Below are 17,283 nucleotides of genomic sequence, written 5' to 3' on the forward strand. Positions count from 1 at the left end.
GAGGGGTGTTATTGTATATGAAGGACTCTTTAAAATGTACACAAATAATTTGGCCTAATAAAATCTCAATTGAATGTGTTGGAGTTAATACAGAAATGTAATATATGTCAATATATGTAAATTACATATATAATGTTAGTGCCCATGTATGTCTGCTGCATATATGAGAATATATGCAAAATTCATATATGTAAAACACATATACATATATGAAACATATATTTCAAAATATATCAAAAATGGCCGTTTTCATGTAAGTGCCATATATTTTCCCGTATATGCACATAAATGTATCGCATATATGTATACATGCATATATGTACTTATTTCTATAGTACATACTTTCACATATATTAGGGATACAAATCTTATATCTGAATGCCTTGAAATTAAATGCCTATAGTTGGAGATTTTGTCTATTGTGTGAATACCAAATATGGTATTTTAATACAATAATGCAGTGTTTTCTTTGTCATTTTTGACAAATACATCCACAAAGTACCATAACCATATGCCACAGCTTTAAAAATGCATCAGTATCACATGCATGTATACTGTAAAACTTTTCACTGTAAATTTACAGTTAAATACTGGCAGCTGGGTTGCCATCCACATACTGTATTTTTACAACACTACTACAGTAAACAGCATTTACAGTACTCCACTGTAATTACCAAATACAGTATATACCACATTTTACATTATTAAACTTGTCGACAGCAATAAATTGTATTTTTACAGGGAATACTGATTTTATTATTACATAATTAAAATATTATACTTTAAGGTTTCATAAGAGTAGTCACACTAGGAAAAAGAAAACAACATTTTCTGGGTTTTAAAACATTTATTTAGTTAAATTGCCTTCTGTGAACATGTTGGCTGAATTACTTTTTAAACATAAAATGCAATTTTAACACTTAACAACAAACAGGTAACAGTTAGCACTTAAAGGAATAGTTCACCCAAAAATTTAAATTAGCACATGATTTACTCACCCTCAAGTCATCCTAGGTGTATATGACATTATTCTTTCAGACGAATACAATCAGAGTTCTATTAAAAAATGTCCTGGCTCTTCCAAGCTTTATAACGACAGTGAAATGCTGTTTCTTTTTTGAAGTCCATAAAAGTGCAAACGAAATCCCATTCAAAGTCTGCAAGGTTTCGCAGAAGTGAGGACACCTGTAGGCTTACAGTGGTGTTCTTGTTTTGCACAACTTGGCCAGTTTTCTTTGAAGTTACTTGTCCTTTCTTTGTTTTTGATCCACGTTCAGGATTGATGTCAAGAAAGTGTCTAAAAGGCAGAAAAAAACAACAATTAAATATTATTAACTGAGTGTATATATTTTGACAAAAAACTGAACAACATTAAAAAAAAAAAAAAAAAAAATGCAATGTTGGATGTTGTGGAAAAAAAAGAAGCAATGTTGGAATGTTGTGATCAATAACTGATATTTTTTCTGCCCTGGTAAAATACATCAACTCAATGTGTCTGTTTACATGCACACTGTCAACTAACTAAATTTTTGGAAGTGGGGTTGCCAGATTTAAAGTTTTATTCTACAACTTTTGTCTACTCATCACCCAGCTCATTAACAATATCATGCCCTCATCCGGTGCCATCAGAGTATCAGTGGAAAGGCAGTCTTTAGACTCTCCGTTTATATAGAGCACACACTGCCAGAATCCAGCCCAAATCTTTGTGACAGAAATAATTTAACTTAATTGCAAGCCTTGCAATGTTTATTGCATATATGACAACATGATTTACCAGACTAAAATGCATGTTTGCACCGAAAAATTTAAATTCTGTCATTATTACTCACCCTCAAGACTTTTGTTCATCTTCGGGACACAAATTAAGATATTTTTGATGAAATCTGATAGTTTTGTCCTTCCATTGATATCAATATCATTGCAACTGTCAAAGCCCAGAAAAGTGGTAAAAACATTGGTAAATATATAGCTACAGTTGTTCAACCTAAATATTATGAAGCAGGGTTTCTGCACATTTTTTAAAGTCAAATTTAAGGCTTTTTAAGACCCGAAGAAATCAAAATTAATACCATGCATTAGGGTTGTGCAATATTGACAAAATATGTCTCGATCGATATTTTCAAAGTTTTCTTGATAATAATTAGATAACATTTTACTGATTGTGTTTCTGTGCTTGGTGCCATGGCTTGTTTAGGCCTGTTGACAGCTGACTGACAAAGATATTCATATTTTTCATATTCTATGCAGTGGTCAGTTTACAGCAGTGACAGAAATTAACATTTTTTATTAAGGGGTAATATTTGCCACCTTAAATTGATTTCAAGGGGCATTTTCACCTATATATGGACATTTGTAGATGTTTCAACAAGATATCTTTCACATCTACTGCAGTCAGATTCACCCGTGTTCACTCTGAAGGAATCACTCACATGGCTGGGCACTTGTATGACACATCAAGGATGTTAAGAGGCTAAAAGCAGGTTTAAAACTTGAAGTCAACAGGGTGCAAATTTTAAAAAGAGGATAACACGGTGTAGGCAACACCGATTTTTGTCGTTGTTCTCTGTATTGACAGCACTCCAAATTTACAAAAAAATGACCTCAATGTTAAAATTGACCGGAGTTCTCCTTTAAGGTTGCACTAGTTACATGGATTATTTAAACAATGTTTTTACTAGCTTTCTGGGCCTTAAAAGTTGCAAAGACGTTGCTGTCTATGGGTGGTTCAGAAACCTCTCAGATTTCATCAAAAATATCTTAATTTGTGTTCTTAAGATGAACGAAGGTCTTACAGGTTTGGAACGACATGAGGGTGAGTAATTAATGACAGAATTTTCACTAATCCTTCAATTGAAAACAACTTGCACTGACATATCTTAAAATATATGACTGCCACTGTTTTATCACAAGATCAGGGTTTATACAGAGATTCTTAAATTTAATTTACTACCTTTTTACCACCTATTTTACTACCATCACAATATTTTTACTACCAACACAGCTTCAAACTTCAACTGTAGCAGTGTTAAGTGTTAAGTAAAGTGACAAGTAAAGACATGAAATATCTTTCCATCCAGATTTTTTTTCAAAAGCTATAAATCCATATTTTTTCCCCAAAAATTGATGGTTTGTCTTTTTTAAAAGTATTTTGTCTTTTATTTCGTGTTTGCATTTGAGGAAAAAAACATGTTATGTAGCCTAACCGTTCGTTCTCCATTAAGGATGCTTTTAAAACTTTCACAGAGACATCAAACAGAAAACACAAAGCCTCTCTTTGAAACGAATTTCGTTTTGTATTAATTTTATCTTAATTTTAATCCATGTTTCATTATTTTGTATAATCACAACACGTTCAGACATGAACCGAAACTCAGCGTATAGGTAGCCTAGGCTACTCGCCTCACAGACCTATATCTATTATCTACAGAAAGCTTGAAATTTCTACTTTTAAACAGAACCATTCAAAACTAAATAAAAGTAGGCTATATGCTAATCCGTAAGAAATGCATTTTTCTCCGGCGCGTTCACTACTGCGAAGATCGCAAGTCAGTGTCAACTTCATCTTTGCAGCTGACACAGAAACACTTGTTTATTACAGTTTTTCTCGATTGCTTAAACACATTTCTTGAAACTATGCCTCGTATTCTCAAAACTATAAACACAAATCCATAACGTCTCACCCAATTCCCCAAACATCATATTTTCAGGTCAAAATGAAGCTCTACACTCAAAACCATTCACTCTTGCTGAAAAAACAAACTTTGACCTCAGACTGGACACACAAGCACTCAAAATCACACACACTACAACATAGTCTAAGACACTGGTGCAATAAATTCAAAACAACATTTCCAAAACTGGTAAGTTATGTTGCTTGTGGTTCCCCCCCTCACAAACCTTTTCACATGATGAACACAAAAGACACAACCAGTGGATACATTGGCACATACACAGAAAACACACACACACAAAAATATTATTTTTTCCTGTTTTACTCTTTTTTTTTTTACTCTCTCCTCTAATTATTTTTTTATATTTACTTACAGTAAGATTTGTGTGACCAACATATGACAGTAAAAGAGCACACACAAACCATATTCTAATATGGAATTCGAATTGGATTGGATTGGTAAAGAGTGTTGGGACATGACAGGAGGGCCTCCACTCAAGGATACAATATGATGGATACGTCTAAGAATGTTCTACATATGGTTGAAATACCATCATTTGCCTGAAAGATAACATTCTGGGAGTCAAGACTATAAAGGAGAAAGGATGCCCTCCCTTCACTGTCATACTCTGCAGCCACTCTGTGTGACTGTACGACTGCTGGCCTTTTCTTGCAAGAAAATACACCTCATCAAAGACTATTGGAAATGTTTGTCTCTTATTCAGTGATAGAATTGTGTTTGCCACCACACCTCCCTGAAGGTTCTCGAGGCGACGGTAAAGCGACTCAAATTTGGCCTTACTCATAGCCCAGCCTCCCTCATAGTCATACCATTGACTAACACATGGGCAACTAGAGTGGCTTGAATTTCATCTGAGACTGCTTGTCTTCTTGCCCTTGCCCTTCCTCCTCCTCATTCTTATCCCTCTTCCTTCATGTCTTTCTGGATCCATTGTTCCAAAACGCAATAAACTGATTTGGGCCCTTTTATATATCTATTGAAGGTTCTGATTGATGTGTGTTCAATTTTGACTCTTAGTGTTTCCACCTGGGTAATTGTGTGCTAACTGAGCTGAAGCTGTGCTGACTTGAGTGAACAATTTTGAATGCTAGTGCTTTCTAAATGACAACATGGTCTAAGCAATGAGAAATGAAGGGATTTGTGTGTAGAGTTTTGCAGTGACAGTTCAACAAATCTGACTCATGTGTCAAAACAGGGAATAGAGTTTAGAGTTTAGAGAAATGGGTGTGCTTTTTGATAAATGGCATTATGGTTTTGAAATTTTAGTTCAAAAACCTGGTTATAGTGTTTAAGCAATCGAGAAAAACTGTAATAAACAATTAAAATGTCATATTTTTTTTTACAGCGTTTAGGTGCCGTTTATATGAACGCGTCACCACTGCACGAGAGAGAGAGAGAGAGAGAGAGAGAGAGAGACACACGCAAGGTCTCTCCCTCTCTGCCGTGCGCTCGCTACACGGTTTGCATACACGCTTTTGCTCGCTCGCGCGCTCTAGATTCGCAGGAGATTTGAACTAATTTCCAGGCATCATAACATTACAAAAGGCAATTGTAATATTTTTTAATTACTATTTTGGTATGATGAACATCAGATAGCCTTTTGAGATTTACTCGCCAAACGGAAAATCTAACCGCACTTGGCGCTTGGCGGGTGTTAATTTCGGACCCTGGCTGCGGGCCAATAAAAACTGGACCGGGCCGTAGTTTGGACACCCATGATATAGACCCAGTTAGATGGGGCTTCGAAAATTTACTACCTCGTCAGATGACGTTTACTACTTTTTACTGGCCTTAATTTGGCATAATTTAATTTACTACCTTTTACTACCTTTTACAACCCCGCGGAAACCCTGAAGATGCACACCAGTAATGTTTTTTTTTTTTTTTTAATGATACATTATTATAAAAGCTGCTTAAATACCCTAATTTTATTAAGGCCTAGACCTGGCTTAAGCTAAGCCCAGTATGGAAACCAGGGCCATATTGTTCATACCAGTAGTCAACATAATAAATACTGTCAAGTCAAGGTTAGTGACACAATTCAGTCTAATATATATATATATATATGAATGGCAAATATGCCAATTACTAACCTCTGAACAAACTCAAGGTGCTGCCTCTTCCTGGTACTGCAAGCTGAAGTTATAGGAGGAGGCAAACAGCGCTGCCAGGCCAGTGATGAAGAGGCTGTGATCCTTCACACACACCTTGACCTTCCAAACTTAATATCCAGCACTGGTTGCTTAGAGATTGACCTGTAATGGAATAAAAAAAATATATATATAAAAAAAAATATATATATTAATAATTAAAATAACTACTGTGGGTTCCACTGTGGTTCAATGTAGTTGTCTATTCATAGTTCTAGGAATTAAATTTTTCAACTAAAAATTAAAATTGGTTAGAATGCTAAAATGCACTGGCATATAATTTTGTTTGTTTTAAGCATAAACTCACTTAATTTTGACTTATTCTTTCAGAAAACAAGACAATTTTTACGTGTCTATTAAATGCTTCTTCATGTAAGAATTGTAGATATCTGGACTGGAAACAAAATAAAAACACTAATTAAGAAAAACATATTTTGCAGTGGGGTGAGTAAATTATGGCTTTTCATTTTAGGTTTCATCTACCCCTTTAATGTTTACATACCAGGAAATAAGTCGTGGACTTTCTGGCAAATGTAGATTGCTGGACATCAGAGTTGCAAATTCCTGAAACAATTTTTAAAAAGGACAGCACAACCTTGATCAACAGAACCAAAACATAAAACATATTACAAATTAATGAGATTTGCTGAATAATCTCTACTTATCTTCTTGAAGGATAACACCGTCTAACTTCTTTGAATTAGGGAGTAGTTGTAGGACCATGGGATGGCAATCAGGAATAGGCCTACTACATTTGAAAACAGCATTAGGAACATGGATTTTCATGTGCTAGCAAAATTCTGACAACGATTCAAAAGCACGATCACAGAACTGACATAATTTGACAGCATTTTTTTTCTTTACCACATAGACTATAACTGTAACACTACTTAAAAGCACTTACATTAACAATGGCCATCAGATTACAAAGCCTAAAACGAAAAATATATATATCAAATGCACGTCATGCAAATAGCATGGTAAAGGTTGCCTATTATATGCAGAGCCGGACAGTAACGGAGTACATTTACTTGAGTACAGTACTTAAGTACAATTTTGAGGGATCTGTACTTTACGCGAGTATCATTTTTGGGGAGTACTCATGACTTTACTCAAGTACATTTGAGAGGCAAATATTGTACTCTTTACTCCACTACATTTCTATCCATAACTGTGAGTACCTGTTACTTCTAAAAAAAAAAAAAAAAAAAATAAAAAAAGGAAAAAAGAAACATCTCGGAAACCCTCAATTTGTTGGTTCCCTCTCAAACATGATTGGATTGTGCAGGCACCACTGATTGGGACAGCCTATTAGCAATCACTTTCAGCTTTCCACCAAAGTCAACTCCATGGTCAGATTTAGATAAGAGACGAAACCATGGATGAAACAATGGATGAAGACGCAGCAGGTCCATCCCGGGAGTATTTTTTTCCCCAGGATGGTAGGGGAAGGCTTATGAATATTCATTAGGGAAATCATCCCTGATTGGTCTTAACCCCAGTGACGGGTAGGTTTAGGGGCGGGGTTAGGGAGGTCATAAGACCACTCAGGGATGACTTCCCAAATGAATATTCATGAGTCTTCCCCTACCATCCTGGGAAAAAAAATATCACATCCCGAACCTGTGGCCCCACCTCGCCAGACTATTTCAATTTTCTGAACAAGTTAATGATAGTTTTCGCTTCAAGTGTTTGCTGTGTTTACCAATGTAAACACTGTGGCAGTAGTAATGCAATATTTAGAAAATGTACTCTTGTACTCTTGATACTCAAGTACTTTTAAAAACAAGTACTTTAGTACTTCTACTTAAGTAAACATCTGACTGTAGTACTTTTACTTGTACTTGAGTAAAATTTAGCAAGGGGTATCTGTACTTTTACTCAAGTAATGAAGCTGTGTACTCTGTCCGCCTCTGATTATATGAAATGTCGAATTTAACGTTACGTTACTTGGTAAACAGGTGGAACAGAGTCAGTGAATTGGTTGCGCGGCCACGGTAGTAAACCGCGTTCGCAAAATCAAACCAAATACGTGAAAACAATGTAGAAATGCGAACGCAAAAAAAAAAATATATATATATATATATATATTGGCTTACCGTATCACTCAGTTGAACAATTCTCCATCTTCTCAAACTCTAAATCCCACTTATCGTCACGCGCAGGTTAGATTATTCAATGACAAATTCTTCCATCCGTCTTCAGGTAGCTGCTACCGTTAACGTCGTCCATTTCTGCTGCGTCACAGGCAACTAATGTTTGAAACACGAACCGAACCGAACCTCAAAAAAGCTTTAAAATTGCTCACAGATTCGCAGACATTGTTTATCTTGATAACAGGAATGATTATTTGTTCAGTTGAATCCCGCTGACAAAACGAGTTTGCCTGTTGTAGCTGCCTAACGTTACTGTCTGCTCGCATGACGCGTCACATTTGAACTGAATTGAGCGCGAAAGAAATCAATCCCACAATGCAATGCCTTTTCAGTCAGTATGATGGTAACGAATTTATCAGGACGAAAACAGAAATGTGATGTATATTTACAGCTGTTCTGTAAAAGATTTACAGTACAATTCTGTAAGAAATTCGTTGTAAATTTACAGTAAAGGGTTACAGTGTATGTTTACATACATTTATTAAATATGTTGAAAACAAATATGTATGTCACATATTTATAATTAATGTTGTCCATATATGCGAGAAACCAATACTATACTGTAATATATGCAGATATATGGTATCATATATGGATAAACTCAAATATTTTCTTCACATGTTTGGACACATAAATGTTCATATATGTTGCAGGCATATATTGTGTTCTCAGATAAGTCAAATATATGTATAGATATATGTTGCAGTCATATATTGTGTTCTCAGATAAGTCAAATATATGTATAGATATATGTTGCAGTCATATATTGTGTTCTCAGATAAGTCAAATATATGTATATATGTTGCAGGCATATCTTGTGTTCTCAGATAAGTCAAATATATGTATAGATATATGTTGCAGTCATATATTGTGTTCTCAGATAAGTCAAATATATGTATAGATATATGTTGCAGGCATATATTGTGTTCTCAGATAAGTCAAATATATGTATAGATATATGTTGCAGGCATATATTGTGTTCTCAGATAAGTCAAATATATGTATAGATATATGTTGCAGGCATATATTGTGTTCTCAGATAAGTCAAATATATGTATAGATATATGTTGCAGGCATATATTGTGTTCTCATATAAGTCAAATATATGTATAGATATATGTCATGCTATTTAAAATATAAGTACATATATGGCCATATATTACATTTTTGTATGGGAAAGTGTCACTCTCAGCAGAAATGTCATTTACTGGTTTATGTCTTTATCGTCCGCCTTCAGCAAAAGTAGATTTTTATGATCAATTTAAGGCACTTCTGAGTTGTTGTGACTTTAATAATGAGGTTATTCTAATGGGAGACTTAAATGTAAATTGGGACAACAAAAGTGACAGAAAGAAACTGAAAGAAATTACAGATAATTTTGGGCTAACACAATTGATCAGTGATCCCACTAGAATAACAAATCGCTCTAAAACTCTAATAGACCTGGTGTTCTCTAACAAACTAGATAGAATGATAAAAACATACAATTTCTTGACTGGCTTGTCTGACCACAATGCCATATTTTTCTCTAGAAAGCTGACTAAAAAACGATTGAGAAGTGTCAGTAAAAGCACTAATATAAAACAAAAATTTATTCCAAAGAGCCAAGAACAATGTTTAACTGCAGCTCTAAATAATCTTGATTGGTCTAGCATACTATCTTGTGATGACACTAATAAATGTTGTGATCTACTATACTCCTCTATTAAAGGGGTTCTGTCTCAGTTTCAGAAAGTGGGTCACTTAAAGAAACGAGTTTATTCCTTGCCTTGGATCAATAGTGAGTGTAAACAGCTTATGACACTCAGAGACAAATTACTTAAAAAATCATTACAATTTGGATTACTGATCGATTAAATTTTGTATCCGCAAGGAATAAAGTCACCCAAACTTTGAGAATGGCAAAAGTTGGCAAACTTTTTTTCATGACTGTAATTAATGGTGCCAAAGGAAATTGTAAGCTAATTTGGGAAAATATTAACAAACTCCTTGGTAAAAGTAAGCACAATGCTGATAAAGACCTTGAACTCAAATTTGCCAATGAATTGGTATCAGAGCCTCTCAGCCTAGAAACTAAATTAAATGATTATTTCCAAAGTACCATTAATGAGATTGCACAACTGTTTTCTAATTCTTGTGACTCTCAACAAAATATTGGCAACACCAACCTCCATATGGATGCCTCAACTCAAAATTAAAAGTTTAATATTCAATTAATTACAGAAAATGAAGTAGAAAATATAATCTTTAAATTAAAAAGTTCTAAAGCAAGGGATGTGTTTGGATTTGATACCAATCTTCTTAAGCATTATAAATCTTGTATCTTGGTGCCTGTGACCCATCTTATTAATTTATCAATCATGCAGGCAGTCGTCCCTTTGAGTTGGAAGGTGGCAAATGTCATACCAATATATAAATCGGGTGATAAATTAGACCCTGCTAATTATCGACCTATTAGCATACTCCCTATCTTTTCAAAGATAGCAGAAAAGTGGGTCGCTAACTCTATTATTGCACATCTTAATGATTCCAATCCGGGTTTGCATCCTATGCAATTCGGATTTCGATCTCTTCACTCAACTGAAACGGCTGTCTGTGTTTTTGTTGAGAAGGTGAAGTCTTAAGGCCCTTTCACACTGGACGCGACTTTGACGGACGAATAATTCGCACGATGGTTTTATTTTTTGATAAGCTGTTTGTGTAATGAGTGCTTCCACACCGAACGCGAATGTGCTGCGGCGAAAAAACTACGTTTATTTTTTTCGTTTCGATGTCGATTTTTTTTTTTTACTTTTGCGGCGACAGAAAAGGCTTCAGCCGATCGCATACTACAAGGACAATGATTGTGTGCCGTAGCATTGCCAACCAACTCGGTTATCACGACTGTGAGTATGTTGTGTGATAGTTTTAGTTGTTGTATAGTCCTGTGCTGTGTAGGCTAGCAGGCTAAACTACATTTGGGATAGAAAGCTAATCGTCAAAGATAGAAATAGAGACCGTGTTTACGCGTCTCATGTGATGGGTTTTGACGCGAACTATTCGCTTTTTCGTTATGCATCCGGTGTGAAAGGGCCTTTATTTAGACAAAAACAGTTATGTTGCGGCTGTTTTTGTTGACTTTAAGCGTGCATTTGATACTGTGAATCACCTTAAGCTCTTGTCTAGACTGTTAACATTTGACTTTAGCAATCAAACCGTTAAATGGATACAGTCTTATCTATCAGATAGAAAACAATGCGTGCAATAGTAATAGTAATGCCTGGTTCAGATTACACGATTTTAGCCTGATTTTGGCACGATCTGTTTGACGTAGGGTGTCGTGGGGATTCGCAAAAGACAACGGGCGTCGGAACGCAAGATTCGATCGTTTCATCTCGTATAGTGTGTCACAGTGGGCGACAACCTACGTCGCGTCCGCGATGCTTCACGACATCACGACAGAAAGACTAGCATGTTTCATTTTTTAATGGTCCCCCACGACGACGGCGCGCGAGTGAGTGAGAGTGAGTGAGCGAGTGTGTGTGTGACTGTGTGTGTGCGCGAGAGTGAGTGTGTGTGTGTGTGTGTGTGTGTGAGAGAGAGTGAGTGTGTATATGTGCGAGTGAGTGAGAGTGTATGTGTGTGTGTGTGTGTGTGTGTGCGAGTGTGTGAGTGTGTATGTGCGAGTGAGTGAGCGTGTGTGAGTGAATATGTGTATGTGCGAGTGAATGAGTGTGTGAGACGGCTCGCGATGACTGGTCGGAAAACAACGTGTAGTCTGACATGTTTCTTGTCCACGACATGACAAGATTTTTAGGAGTCAAAATCGTGTAATCTGACACAGTGACTATAAAAATTGTGTAATCTGAACCAATCTTCACTATACGCAAGGTGTCCCTCAGGGATCAATTTTAGGTCCCTTGCTATTTTCACTTTATGTAAATAACTTGCCCAGTGTGTGCAAAAATGTGGACACGATTATGTATGCAGACAATACGGTAATTTTTACACAAGCCAAAAGTGCTGATGATGCAGCCCATCAGCTTTCATTAGCCTTAAATGACTTACAAAAATGGCTGAATGATTCATGCCTGTGCCTTAATGTTAAAAAGACCGTATCAATGTTTTTTAGTAAACCTAAAACAACCGTGGCCGCAGTAAAAGTTCGCTTGGGTGGACAAGAATTAATTAATGTTGAGGAATTTAAGTATTTGGGAGTGCTAATAGACTTATCCTAATAGAATTATCCTTTAAAAAACATCTTAAAAAAGTAGTGAAAACTGTAAATGTTAATATACAGAATTTTAGACATATTCGTACATCATTAACGGATGCAGCAGCGATTACATTTCTGCACTCTATGTTACTGGCTCATATTGAGTACTGTATCACAAGTTGGTCCTATACGAGTCATGCTGCTATTGGGCCAATCGAAGTATGCTACAAAAGAGCATTGAAAATATTAGACAAGAAACCTTCGTCATATCACCATTGTCAAATTTTAGATAGATATAAGTTTTTAAATTTTGCTAATTTCAAATGATTTAAATCAGCCTGTCTAATCTATAAGGTTATACATGGTCTTGCGCCTCCACCATTGAGTGATTTTATTAAACAAAAGTCTAGCAGTGTTGCCGGGTCTCGAGTGACTAGAGCCATTACGAGAGGTGATTGTGAATTGGCATTTAGGCGGACCGCCTTTTCAAAGAACATCCTGTCATATCAGGGAGTGAGCTTCTGGAATAGTATTCCACTGTCAATGAGGGAAAGTACAAGTCTTCCTACCTTTAGGAGTCATTTAAAAGTGTAGCTGAGGGACACACAAACATGTGTTCATGTTTAGTTAATCATTATATATCAGATGTAAAATAGAGTTAGTACATTACAAAAAGGGATACAATTATCAGTGTAATACGGGTTGTGCAATAAGAGTCAGTATAACATGGGTTGTGCAATAGGGGTTAGTGTAATGTGGGTCAGTGCAATATAGAATGGTGTAATTAGGGTCAGTGCAATATCAGGTCAGTCAGGGCATGTGCAAAATTGTGGTTTGTGCAATACAGTCGATGCATTCCTGTTTTCTATTTGTCATTTGTTGTTCACTCTTGTTGTTATTGTTTGTTTTAACATGATGTGATCACTGTTCTTATTCATGTTTCTCTGTATATAGTCTTTATATAGTGTATCTGTATGTGTTTATTATCTTGTGTGTAACATCAACCTGCCAGGGGGTCTGCAGATGGAAATTAGCCTAAGGCTATAATCTGACATATTTACATTTTTGTGAAAATGTTCATTAATATGTATTGTCCCTTTTGTTTTTGTTTTTCAAATAAATAAATAAAATAAATAAAATAAAATAAAAAACCTTATCAGTTGATTTTATTTTCATAATTTTACATAATCTTTTCCAGCTCTTCCATGTATGATAAATAGAGTAATTCAAATGTTTGACCCTTTCTGCAGTTTGCCCTGAGAAAATTAGAGAGGTGGGTGAGTCTACCAATTTGTTCTCAATAGATTTCCATTTAGGATTCATTTTATTATTCATCAAAACTAAAATGCTTTTGACTTGGGCTGCATGGTAATAAAGACTCAAATTTGGTAGACCCAACCCACCTTGTTCCCTATTTTGTTGTAAAAATTTAAGTTCTCTTACGAGAGGTCTCTCGTACTGCGTAAGTATCTTACGCTAGGGGAAAATCTCTTTTCCGCGAGATATTGAAGCTGTTACGGGAAAATTCAGTATTTCTTATATTCATTTGTTTCCAAAACTGTTAATTCCATTTGAATCATATGTTTCTGTGAGGTTTTCCAGCAGCTGAGGGGGGACAGGAAAGAGCAGGCCAATAAAACAGATGGGCAGGAAGATAGTGAAATACCTGAGCACGAGAAAGAGTTTGGTTAGAAGAATACAGGGTTATTTAACTAATAAAAGAAGCACCAGGCCCTCTCCTTAGGGAAGCAGGAGGCAATTAGGTCATAGATGAAGGCCTTTGGGTGTCTCAGGGACAGAGAACAGTGTGACCTGCACCAGGGGGGTAGAAACCAGTCCGAACCAGCAGAAGATAGGGGGTATCTTTCTGGAAATTTACAAGAAACCTGGAAGGAGGAGTTCTTTTGCCAAGAAACTGTATAAAATGTTTATGTTTTATTTGTGTCTAGTAGGTATTCTGTTTTCCAAACCGGGTAGCTGCGGTTTTTGTGAAAAGAATCCTCAAAGAATAAACTTTTCTCTTTATTACAGTTTTGCCTCTTGAATGTTTCTTACACCTGTCGATGCTGTGTTTTTCATTGAGATTTAAAAATTGCTATTACAGCTGGTGTCAGAAAGTGGGATCCTGTGCGGACTCTTCTTCTCCTGGTCCTGAGAGCGGGTTTGACGGAAATTGCGCAATCCCGGCAGCACCAGGCGGCCGTCTCATACCTCGACGGTTTGAGATAGAAACTCAACAGGTTACGAGAGAGAGAGACAACACCCGCATTCAGGGCCAGTGGAAGAACTCCCACCAGGGTCAAAAGAATCCGTGGCGATTGCGGGGAAAAACAGAAAAGCATCTCTGGGTAAGAAACGGCAAAGTTGTTTTATTGATGTTAAGTGCAATTTGATAATTGTGAGTGAACATGAACCATATTGGCTGAGTTTGCTTTGGGTACGAGCGAGAGGTGATTCGTTAATCACAATTTTTGAGGGAGAAATTGATCTGACGGAAATCAGACCGGTTTCTGCCACACTTAGCTCGTTAGTGGACAAGAGTACCACTGGTGATTCAGGTAATCACAGGTGCTGATTAATTAGTTTTGCTCAAAATCTCTGTAACCCGAAGAAATCTTGCAAAGGTGGACGGAAGAGCCACGCCAGATTAATTAGGTGAATCAGAATCAATCGAGCGCTGGAAGGTGCTCATGAGAAGATTTTGAGTAAAACATAATTACAAAAGCACGGCATATTTGCTGAAACCCGACCGGTTTTGGGTGAAATAAAATCGGGTCTGTTGAAGATGTTTGACAGATACTAAGACACGTGTCGAAAGAGTAAAATCCAGAAGGGAAATTCAGCCAAAAACGGGGTCATCTAACAGTAAATTAGATCATTTTTATACACCAATTTTCTGTCAAATGAGAAATAATTATGGTGGTAAATGTATGGTTGACATACAGAAACTGATCAAATATCACAATTTTCCCGAAGCGGGGACCTTGAGTAAAATAAGACTCAATGTAGTAAAAGAGTCAGTAGAAAAGAACGAGGGAAAACAGAGTGGCTGCTGTGTGTGTGTTAAACATGTGTGTAAGAACTGTGAACCGAATATAATGTGTTGGGTAGAAGAAGCTGACAGGCGAGAACGAAAGCAGATACAAAAAGAGTTACTGGGTGATAGTGAGAAAAATGTGTGACCAATGACCGAGACGGCAACGGCCCCGCCGCCTGCCTACAATACAGCTCACTACCCAGTAGCAGAGATACCGGCCCCCAGGCTGGACCTCGATCTGGACCGCTTTCCACCAGCCCCGAGAACAGCCCAAGAAGCACGACTTGCAGAAGCACGAGCACAAATTGAACTGGCAGAGGCAGCCCAAAGAGCAGCGCAGGCAGAGGCCGATGCAAGAGCAGCGCGGGGGGGGGGCAGAGGCCGCTGAGCGAGTGGCACAAAGACTAACAGCGCAGTTTCATGCACAGTTACACGGGCGTTTGAGTGCAACGCTGCGGCACGCTACTCACGCTGAAGAGGACAGAAAGGAGAAGGAAAAACCCCTCACAATGGTGGTTATGCAACAACGACAACCTAAACAACCCAACAAACCTGCATCTTCCCGTTCAAACCCTGCTGGTCGAAAAGGACAGAAAGGAAGAGCTGCTGGAGGAAAATGGAGCTGTTATGTTTTGTGCCACAAATGCCCACTCGCTCCGAGACTGTACAAAATGCAGAGTGTGCAAGAAGGACGACGGACACTGGAGCAGCGCGTGTCCCACCATGAAGTCGGATTGAACCGAGGGGGCGCTGGTGAGCGTGAAAACCAGACGGTAAAGAACAAATTGGCAAAATGCTGTGAAGAAACAGGACTCTCGTGGGTGAACGCACTCCCCACTGTGTTAATGTACATGAGAATGAGAAAGAGAGTCAAAACAAATTTGAGCCCATTTGAAATTCTCTTTGGTAGACCACCATTCATGGGTATAACAGGGGAAAAAGGAGGCTTCCATCAACAAACGTGTGTGAGAATGAAATGTTGAATTACTGCAAAGAGATGTCGTGTTTGTGATCTAACAGTTCTGTGCAGGTGAAAGAAATGCCAGGGGCAAAGTAGCAGAGACGTTCCTGCACAAAACCAGACCGGGTGATTACGTGGTGATCCACGACTTCAGGAGGAAGAGCTGGAGGGCGAAACGGTGGCTAGGACCGTTCCAAGTCTTGCTGATCACGCATACGGCGGTGAAGGTCGGAGAACGAGCCACGTGGGTGAATGCCAGTCACTGCAGGAGAGTTCCACCCATATCAGGAGAGCAACAGGAGGAGGAACCCCAACGACAAACAACAACAACAACGGCGAAACCTCTCGTGCTGCCAGGGCCACCCGAGATCGAACGGGCCTCTGGAGAGGAGCTGGCCTGGATGAAGGACGGAGGGGGTCCGGCTTTGGGAAGCCAATCTATGGCTACAGCAAAGGGAAGTGAAAATATCTTTACTAACACACGCACACACGACGCACACACAAACACATACACTGATTTTCTTTCTGCTACCTGCAATGAAAAAACTGCTTGCAAATCTTTTTGTGTCTGATGAAACTTTGAGCAAAGCTATGACTGATGATTTGAGCAGTGTTGTGAATGATGAGCGTATGAGATTGTACAAAAGTACAGGGTTTTCTGAAATGCCAATTTACCCGTTACTAGTCAAAGGGGTAGTTCTTGAATTTTGGTCGATTCTGGTATCAGTCTGTCCACGTTACGACCATGTGATTTACCATGTGTTCGGAACTTAACCGGGAAAGTGTATCAGAGCACTTCGGCCTCGGGCCATTTGATCTGACCGGTTAACAGAGCCGTTAGAGTGCGAGACAGAGGGCGGACGCTCTTTCAGACATGAGTTAAATGTGTTTTATTTCTTCTTTTTTTTGCCTTTCGGGGACCATGAAAGGGTTTTCCTAAACTTTGATTGTTTAGGTTTTGATATCATCGATTGACTGTTCTATTTACTGTGTTTTTTTATTATTATTATTTCTTGTTTTTATTTTTATTTCTTTTTCCATTGTAAGAATGATGGTATGTTCAGAAGGTTAAAAGCAGCGGTCATCCGTGTT

General features: G+C 37.6%; 1 protein-coding gene, 1 long non-coding RNA gene and 1 gene segment (V, D, J or C); 1 reads left to right on the plus strand and 2 right to left on the minus strand.

The window, feature by feature from the left end:
• The window catches only part of LOC311071458 (Ig kappa chain V-III region MOPC 63-like), a 178,588-nt gene that overhangs the window by 140,499 nt on the left and 20,806 nt on the right, over positions 1-17,283 (plus strand).
• Positions 1-17,283, minus strand: part of LOC311071456 (scavenger receptor cysteine-rich domain-containing protein DMBT1-like) — a 55,955-nt gene that overhangs the window by 21,786 nt on the left and 16,886 nt on the right. The gene's annotated exons all lie outside the window — the stretch shown is intronic.
• LOC311071114 lies at positions 820-8,353 on the minus strand. Of its 4 annotated transcripts, none has more exons than XR_014603752.1 (5): positions 7,942-8,353; positions 6,345-6,590; positions 5,786-5,947; positions 1,830-1,924; positions 820-1,297 (listed from the first exon to the last, which is right to left on the minus strand). It is a non-coding gene; the product is annotated as an uncharacterized lncRNA (long non-coding RNA). The 4 variants fall into 4 exon arrangements; XR_014603753.1 differs by lacking the exon at positions 7,942-8,353 and adding an exon at positions 6,747-6,775; XR_014603754.1 differs by lacking the exon at positions 7,942-8,353 and having other exon boundaries at positions 821-1,297; positions 6,345-7,024.

The sequence above is a fragment of the Abramis brama genome, assembly GCF_963993115.1.
Source record: "Abramis brama genome assembly, chromosome: 20".
Lineage (NCBI taxonomy): Eukaryota > Metazoa > Chordata > Actinopteri > Cypriniformes > Leuciscidae > Abramis > Abramis brama.